Raw genomic sequence first — 8,951 nt, forward strand, 5'->3', positions numbered from 1 at the left:
ATTAAAGGATGTTTGCAGTTGTTTCGTCTCATTTTGAGTCGTGCCGCATCAGCAAATGAAGGTCCCAAAAGCTTTACTCCATCCACGTCATTAAGGTCGACTGTAGTTTGAGGAGGCAGCTCTTCCCCAGTCATCTTTTGAGTGCCTTCCAACCTAGGGGGCTCATCTTCCAGCACTATATCAGACAATGTTCCGCTGCTATTCATAAGGTTTCCACTAGCTAATGCTTTTCAGAAGTAGACTGTCAGGTCCTTCTTCGTAGTCTGTCTTAGTCTGGAAGCTCAGCTGAAACCTGTCCTCCATGGGTGACCCTGCTGCTATCTGAATACTGGTGGCATAGCTTCCAGCATCACAGCAACACAGAAGCCCCCACAGTATGACAAACTGACAGACACGTGGAGGCAGTTACTCTGTTCTTGTGAAATGTGCAAAGACCTGGAGATAGAAAATCAAAAAGGAAGAGCACACTCAACATTTCTGAAGCTGAAAGAACTGAAGAAAAAAATTCAAGACTTGAGTTGTAATATTGAAATATTCTAAGGGGAAAATATTCAATGACTCAGGAAGCATCAAAAGACGATGGAAGGAATACACAGAGTCACTGTACCAAAAAGAGTTTGTTGACATTCAGCTATTTCAGGAGGTAGCATGTAATCAGGAAACTATGGTACTGAAGGAAGGGGTCCAAGCTGCACTGAAGGAATTGGGAAAAAACAAGGCTCTAGGAATTGACAGAATAACAACTGAGATGTTGCAACAAAAGGATGCAGCGCTGGAGGCTCTCACTTATCTATGCCAAGAAATTTGGAAGACAGCTACCTGGTCAACTGACTGGAAAGATCCATATTTGTGCAGCATTTCAAAGAAAGGTGATCCAACAGAATGCTAAAATTATTGAATAATATCATTAATATCACACGTAAGTAAAATTTTGCTGACTATCATTCAAAAGTGGTTGCAGCAGTACATTGACAGGGAACGGCCAGAAATTCAAGCCAGATTCACAAGAGGGTGTGGAACAAGGGATATCATTGCTGATGTCAGATGGATCCTGGCCAAAAGCAGAGAATATCAGAAAGATGTTTACCTGTGCTTTATTGACTATGCAGAGACATTCCACTCTATGGTTCATAACAAATTTTGAATAACATTGCAAAGAATGGGAATTTCAGAATACTTAATTGTGCTCATGAGGAATCTGTGCTTAGACCAAGAAGCAGCCGTTTGAACAGAACAAGGGGATATTGTGTGGTTTAAAGTTAAGAAAGATGTGTATCAGGGTTGTATCCTTTCATCATACTTATTCAATCTGTATGCTGAACAAATCATCTAAGAACCTGGACTATATGAAGAAGAACGTGGCATCAGGATTGTAGGAAGACTCATTAACAAACTGTGATATGCAGATGACACAATCTTTCTTGCTGAAAGTAAACAGGACTTGAAGCTTTTACTGATGAAGGTCAAAGTCCACAGCCTTCAGTAGGGATTACACTTCAACATAAAGAAAACCAAAATTGTCACACCTGGACCAATAAGCAACATCATGATAAATGGAGAAAAGATTGAGCTTGTCAAGGATTTCATTTTACTTGAATCCAGAATCAAGCCCATGGAAGCAGCAGTCAAGAAATCAAGAGATGCATTACATTGGGCAAATCTGCTGCGAAAGACCTTTTGAAAGTGTTAAAAAGCAAAGATGTCACTTTAAGGACTAAAGTGTGCCTGACCCAAGCCATGGTGTTTTCAATTGCCTCATATTAGTGCGAAATCTTGACAATGAATAAGAAAGATGGAAGAAGAGTTGATTTCTTTGAATTATGGTGAAGAATATTGAATATAGTGTGGACTGCCAGAAGAACAAACAAATCTGCCTTTGAAGAGGTATAGCCAGAATTCTCCTTAGAAGCAAGGATGGCAAGACTTGGTCTCATGTACTTTGGACATGTTATCAGGAGTCATCAGTTCCTGGAGGAGGCCATCATGCTTGGTCAATCAGAGGTCAGTGAAAAAGAGGAAGACCCTCAATGAGATGGATTGACACAGTGGCCGCAACAATGGGCTCAAGTATTGCAAGGATTGTGTGGATGGCACAGGACTGGGCCAATGTCCATTCATTCTGTTGTACATAAGGCCACTGTGAGTTGGATCCGACTAGATGGCACACAACAACAACAAGAATGGGTTCTCTTGAGAAGGTACTTATCGTGAAAATAAGCTATTACCAATCTTCATTCGGTCATAGTGGCCATTTTCTCCTTAAGCCATTCATTGTTTCCAGGTATTACTGGCTCCCTTCTTTTCTAGCTTCTGAACAGTAAATAATGTCTTTCCAAGAAGGAATAAAGCATTGCAGTGGTACTTTTCAAGAGACTGGAACTTCTATAAGTTAGTCTTGCCCTGCATTCAATCTTAGGGCCCAATCATTTCTTCCATGCACAGCAGGCAGAATGCACTGCTGTAAGCAGTCTGCAGTAGTCCAGGTTAGCTGTTTCTGCTTCCACGCTGTTAGTACTGCTTTTGCTATAATGAAGAATACACAGTAGTGGCAATTTTTCTGAGATTCAAATCCCTTTAGTTTTATTTATTTTGCCTCTAAGTACCTCTTTTGCAGTAATGGAGAATGCATTGTTGTGATAATTTTTCTGAGATTAAAAAAAATCCCTTGGCTTTATTTATTTGGGTTGTGAGTACTGCTTTTACAGTAAGGAAAAATGTATTGTACCATGCTTTGAAACGTTTCATGAAAAAATAATAAATGCTAGGAAGAAGGACACTAGAATAAAATGTGCAGTCATTGCTAGGTGCTTTCATGTTTTTACCTCATGTTTTGCAAATTTTCAAGAAAAAAAAATTTTTATCATTGATGCATATCAACAGGATTTATGTCATCTAGGGTCTGCTGGGAAACACAGGATTACAGATAACAAAAATTCTGAACTGGTCCTTTAATCAGCAGGACTTCATTGGGAAACACAGGATTACAGATAACAAAAATTCTGAACTGGTCCTTTAATCAGCAGGACTTCATTAGTGAAACCACATAGTATCATCAAAAATACAAAGGAGAAAATAATTGAATCTTGAAAGGGTTATCAGAGAAAACAATTTCAGTTATTTTCTGATTCTCTGAAAAATCTTAAAAATACATGACAGGCTATTTTTGTGTAATGCCTGTCACTGTCATTTTGTTGGTGCTTTCTCCTTAGTTAGAACCAATTTATTTATCAGATTTCCTCAGTAGTAACAGGAGGGGAAGGACAGTACATGTGCACAGATGCAAGGTAGATGGGTAAATGTGATGGTAGACATTTGTGGAAGTTCTCTTTTGATTGTTTGCATTTTGAAAAATGAGTGGTACATTTCCCAGGTGTATAATATGAGAAAGGGATCTTCCAGGCCCAGCATATTACACTGCTAAGGCCTAACATGTGATCTCTTGTGGTTGAAAACAAGGTATGGGAAAGTATTATAACAGGCGGAAAAAACAAAACTAAACTAAACCCACTGCCCTTGAGGCGATTCCGACACATAGTGACCTCATAGGGTTTCTGAGGCTGTAAATCTCTATGGAAGCAGACTGCCACGTCATTCTCCCATACAGCCACTGGAGTTTTTGAATCACCGATCTTTCTGTTAGCAGTCAATGATTTTAACCACTGTGTGCCAGATTGCTAAAGTCTCTGAATGCTCTGTTAAGGAACTTTAATCTGTCATCAACAAGCAGCCACTGAAGAATTTTTGAGGAATGATAAGAAAAGAGCTCAAATTCTTTTTTGGAAAATATAAATGATGGATTTAAGAAATAAGAGCCTGGAAGGAGGCAAAAAGACCAATTTGGAGAAACAATCAAAAAGTATGATACTGATTCTCCACATTGAGTATTTGCTTCAAGAGCAGTATATTTCTAGTCACTCATTTCTCAAAGTCTGCAAGTCACTTAGACTTCGCTTTTCTCTCATCTCACTTATTAATCAGTCAATACTGGTGATGTAGTGGTTAAGCACTCTGGCTGCTAAACAAAGGATCGGCAGTTCAGATCTCCAGGCACTTCTTGGAAACTCTATGGGGCAGTTCTACTCTGTCCTATAGGGTTGCTATAAGTCGGAATTGACTCGACGGCACTGGGTTTGGGTTAAATGTCATTATTTCTAAATCTGCCTTAGATAAACAATTTGCCCAGGTAAAAATATTTATCCAAAGAGTTTTGAAGCAAAGCTTCATACATGTGTTTTATCCAGTCCTCTTGCAGGAAATGCTCTCTGTTTACTTTTTCACCTTTCTAAATCTCCTGAGTGTACAGAAGCTTTTGTCTGCTCACAGGGCCTGCCAGAACAGAAAGGAGTATTGTGTTTTAGTTATGTGCACGGACTCTGGATTCAGATTATTTGGGTTCATATCTCAGTTTTTCCACCTAGTTGTGTGTCCTAGGCTCTGTGCCTAGGTTCCTTTATTTGCGATATAGTAATAATAACTGCATGTTACTATCAATTGATAATGGTGATAATAATAATAGTATACAATTAATAGGATTTTTAACTGATTCTTTTATTACCCTACATGTTACTTAGAATAGTGCCTGGCACATAGTAAATAATATAAATGCTGTTCCTATGTCACTTGACCACAGGGATGTCTTTTCTGTATTGAAAGCACTCATGTCATATGCTTTCAATCTGTGCCACTGTGTAGTACGTCAATCTAGGTTGCTTTGTGAAATTTCTTCTGTTGTTAACTTTTCATGGCTGTATATCTTACATCTTAAATTAGTGCCCTTGGGTGGATGTATTTCTTTGCGTTTTCTAAACTACCTATCAGAATACTGGACGTAGATTTAATAAATATTTATAAAATTATGAACAAAATTTTATAAATTTTGAGACCAGACCATTTCTAGGGCTCTTTAAAATCAAGGAGAAATGATTACTTCAGCAACAGACACATTAGCTTTTAGCAAGTTTTTTAATAGCCAAAGTACAAAAATTTTGTCTCTCTTAAGGGCAGCCACTTTGGGATCAATTGTGCTGAGAAACAATACGGTCCCTGGGGGTCCTGATTCTGAAGGGACTAAATGAAGGCTCTTTGTTGCCATCTTGAAGAACAAAAGTTAAACAGATGTTTGAGAGAAGTTGTTCAGAGAGACTGGTGAGGAAGTTACAATGGGGGCATCAAACAGAGGTCATTAGCAGGCTGAGGAGAAGAGCAAGAGAGGTGGAACAATGAGCTTGAATGGCATCATTGCATTGAGTGAACTGCAAAAGAGACCTGCAAGTTTTATGCTCAATCCACTTTTAAAGTAGCCATAGATTTTTCTCAGCATGGAGGAAATTGTTGTCCTTTAACTTGACTACATTTATTTATTTTTTAGTAGATTGTATTTTCTTAGAACAGTTTTAGATTTACAGAAAAATTGAGAAGATAGTACAGAGTGTTCCAATATTCTCCACACTCAGTTTTTGACATCTTACATTTGTATGACGCATTCGTTACAATTAATGAACCAGTATGTATAAGTATACATTATTATTAAATAAAGTCCATAGCTTATTCAGATTTGCTTAGTGTCCTTTTTCTATTCCAAGGTCCCATCCGAGGATACCACATTACATTTAGTTGTTATGTTTCCTTAGACTCCTCTTGGCTGTGATGATTTCTCAGATTTTCCTTATTTTTGAAGACCTTGACAGTTTTGAGGAGTACTGGCTAGGTATTTTGTAAGATGTTCCACTAATGGAATTTGTCTGATGTTTTTCTCATGATAAGACTGTGGTAATGGAGGAAATACACAGAGGTAAAGTGACATTTTCATCACATTGTATCAAAGATACATAGCATCAACAGAACTTATGAGAATTTACATTGACCTTGATCACCTGGATGAGGTAGTGTTTGTCAGATTTCTCCACTGTAAGGTTACCATTCGCTCCTTTCCATATTGTACTCTTTGGAAAGAAGTCACTATGCACAGCCCACAGAGAAGAGTGCTTCATTATTCAGAACAGAAGTTAGATGATTATCTTTCAGGAACCTGGTACTGTCTAGCTGCACTTGGCCCTCGCATGGTAAATAGGGCTGGCTGGATTTTTTTCTTTCAATCTTCACAATATACTTAACTTTTTTTTTTTTTAGCATCATTCAAAGCAAGCAATAAGATTCACAGGCAGAGACTCTTCTTGCTAAGAGCTCACAACTGAGGTAAAGTGATGATCAACCCAACTACTAAGTAAATACACAAAATAGATAGATGCATGCTGAGATGAACCGTCAGAAGAGGAGGTGGAGAACATTTAGTGGAGTTTTGTTGGTGTTTTAGAGATTTTTAAGTGAGGAAACAAGAAAGGCCCACGAGAATAGAGCCCTCTTTGACTATTTTTCAAGCATAAAAGAAGCTTGTACTAATCCTATGGCCATGACCTTGTATGAACGATTGGGAATATTATCAAAATAGAAAGTATATTTGACCCACTTGATGATGTTTAATAAACATAATAATAATTATATATGTACTATGAAAGTATAAAACCATACTTTCAAACTTATACAACATGAAAATAATAAAAAGACTGCTTTACCGTTTAATAGAAAGAATTGAAATTGCTAGGTCCAAGTTACTTGTATGATGGCTGCCTGTTTTGCATTCTTCTCCCTTTTCTCTAGGCCCATCCATTTTTTCACACCATACCTGGCTTTTATCTTTAGTAGCCTATACTAACCAACCAAATGCCCTCAGAATGTCCTTACCAAATTATGAAATTTTTGATTGTTTTGATTAATCCTTCCTACCTCTAACATTCTTAACTCAAAGGATAATGGAAATCTGGATAGTCAAAGAACTTAACCAACCAAAGTCTGCTTATCCTGTCTCTAAATTCAGGGCGTTGTCTCTGTGAGCATAGGTTTAAATACTAACAATGTCAGTAGAAGACATTTGGCCTTTGTAAAACTTGTTCTTTATCTCTTCTAGTTATATCGTATATCAGGATGAACGAGGTGCAAATAATTCCACAAAAGCCAGTAAAAACATTGTTGTGAATAAATTTGGTTAAAAAAGGAATATAACTATCTTTACTGTCTTTGGAGTCTCTAGGTGGTGCAAATGGTTAACATGCTTGGCTACTAACCAAAAATTAGAGGTTTAAGTCCATCCAGAGACACCTCAGAAGAAAGACCTGGCATTCTACTTCTGAAAAAGCAGCCAGTGAAAACCCTAGGGAGCACAGTTCTACTCTGATGCACATCAGGTCGCCATGAGTCAGAATCAATCAGCTGGTTTTTGTTTTATTCACTGTCTTTGTGATTTACCATTAACTACTTCTATTCAGTCCTGCAAAATGGACATTTTAAAATGAGAAGGAGATCTCTGGAGTGCACAATTTTGTTTTAGATCACTTTTTAAGCTTCAGTAAAGAATCTTTAATTACACTTGAACAACTGGGGTGTAGATATTGACGTATTCCCAAGAGAGAAATAGTCTCTGGGCTTTTAGAATCCACATCATGAGTAGGTCATATAGCCAGAGATAAAACTTTTTATTTATTTACATTTCCTTTTTATGATACTGGGCATTTTGGGAATCTAGTCTCAGAAGCATGCATTAGTTAAAGAAACCATTCTGAATAAAATAAGTTTTAGAGAAGGAGAACTAAGTAGCTTGATTTTTGGCTTTATGATTATAAAAGGAAAATGTTCAGGAGAAAAGTTAGCTTGATGAATCTACAGAACAGATAGAAACCTTATGTTTGACAAATTCATGAAAGACACTCATGGGTCATTCAGATTTACTTAGCCTCAAAATAGTCTTTTACTTCTTTGTGAGAAATGTAATCCTTTTTATGATGTCTTTGAAAGCTTGTTTCACTTGTTCGTTTCTAAGTGTATAAATGAACGGGTTAAGCAAAGGAGCAACTGAAGTAGTGAGCACCGACACCACCTTACTAATGGCCACTCCTTCCTTTGCTGAAGGTTTGATACAGATGAACATGCAGCTGCCATAGGTGATGGAAACGACAATTATATGGGAACAACAGGTGGAAAAGGCCTTTTTCCTTTGTTGAGCAGAAGGGAATTTTAGGATGGTCTTAATGATGTACGTGTAGGAGAGGACTACACACACTAGGGTAATAATAAGCATCAGCACACCAAAACTCAAAACAATTCTGTCCATAAATACTGTGTCTCAGCAGGTTATCTGGAGAATAGGAGAGGAGATGTATCACAAGCAAAATGATCAATTACACTTGAGTCACAGAATTCCAGCTGGAGCCCTATGCCAAGTGGTGGGAGGATGATCAATAGGCCAGCAACCCAACAGCTGAGAATGAGTGTAGTGCAGACTGTATTGTTCATGATGGTCGTGTAATGCAGGGGTTTGCAGATGGTCACATAGTGATCATAGGACATGGCTGCCAGAAGAAAAAATTCTGTTACTCCAAAGAGGACAACAAACAACATTTGGGTGGCACAAGCATTATAGGTAACAGTATTATCTCCAGTTGTCATAGCATACAGGAATCTGGGAATACAGACAGAGGTGAATGAGACTTCTAAGAAAGAGAAATTTCTCAGGAAAAAATACATGGGAGTTTTAAGATAGGAATCCGAAAGTGTGAGGGCAATGATTATTAGGTTCCCAGTAACACTCAACATGTAGGTGAGGAACAAAAATATAAAAAGCAGAACTTGTAGCTTTGGGTCATCTGTCAATCCCAGAAACATGAATGTTGTTATTGGCTATGATTTCTCATCACTGACTTTTGCCAAGTCAAGGGCAATCGGACCTGAAGAGAGAAATGCTGTAAGAAGCTAGCATGGAATCTGAATGAAAGATACAAAAAAGCCAGCTCACATACATTTTCTTATTTCACTTGATAATTAATTTGTTAATGTAGCAGTTCCTTTGGTCTCTGACTATACTTACTCTTTACTTATCAACATTGTTATGTTTCAAAGAT

General features: G+C 37.7%; 1 pseudogene; it reads right to left on the minus strand.

Moving 5' to 3' along the window:
* Window positions 1–7,801: 7,801 nt before the first annotated feature.
* On the minus strand, window positions 7,802–8,744 carry LOC126075568 (olfactory receptor 6C2-like; annotated as a pseudogene).
* Window positions 8,745–8,951: the final 207 nt, after the last annotated feature.

Source organism: Elephas maximus, chromosome 4 (assembly GCF_024166365.1).
Source record: "Elephas maximus indicus isolate mEleMax1 chromosome 4, mEleMax1 primary haplotype, whole genome shotgun sequence".
Classification (NCBI taxonomy): domain Eukaryota; kingdom Metazoa; phylum Chordata; class Mammalia; order Proboscidea; family Elephantidae; genus Elephas; species Elephas maximus.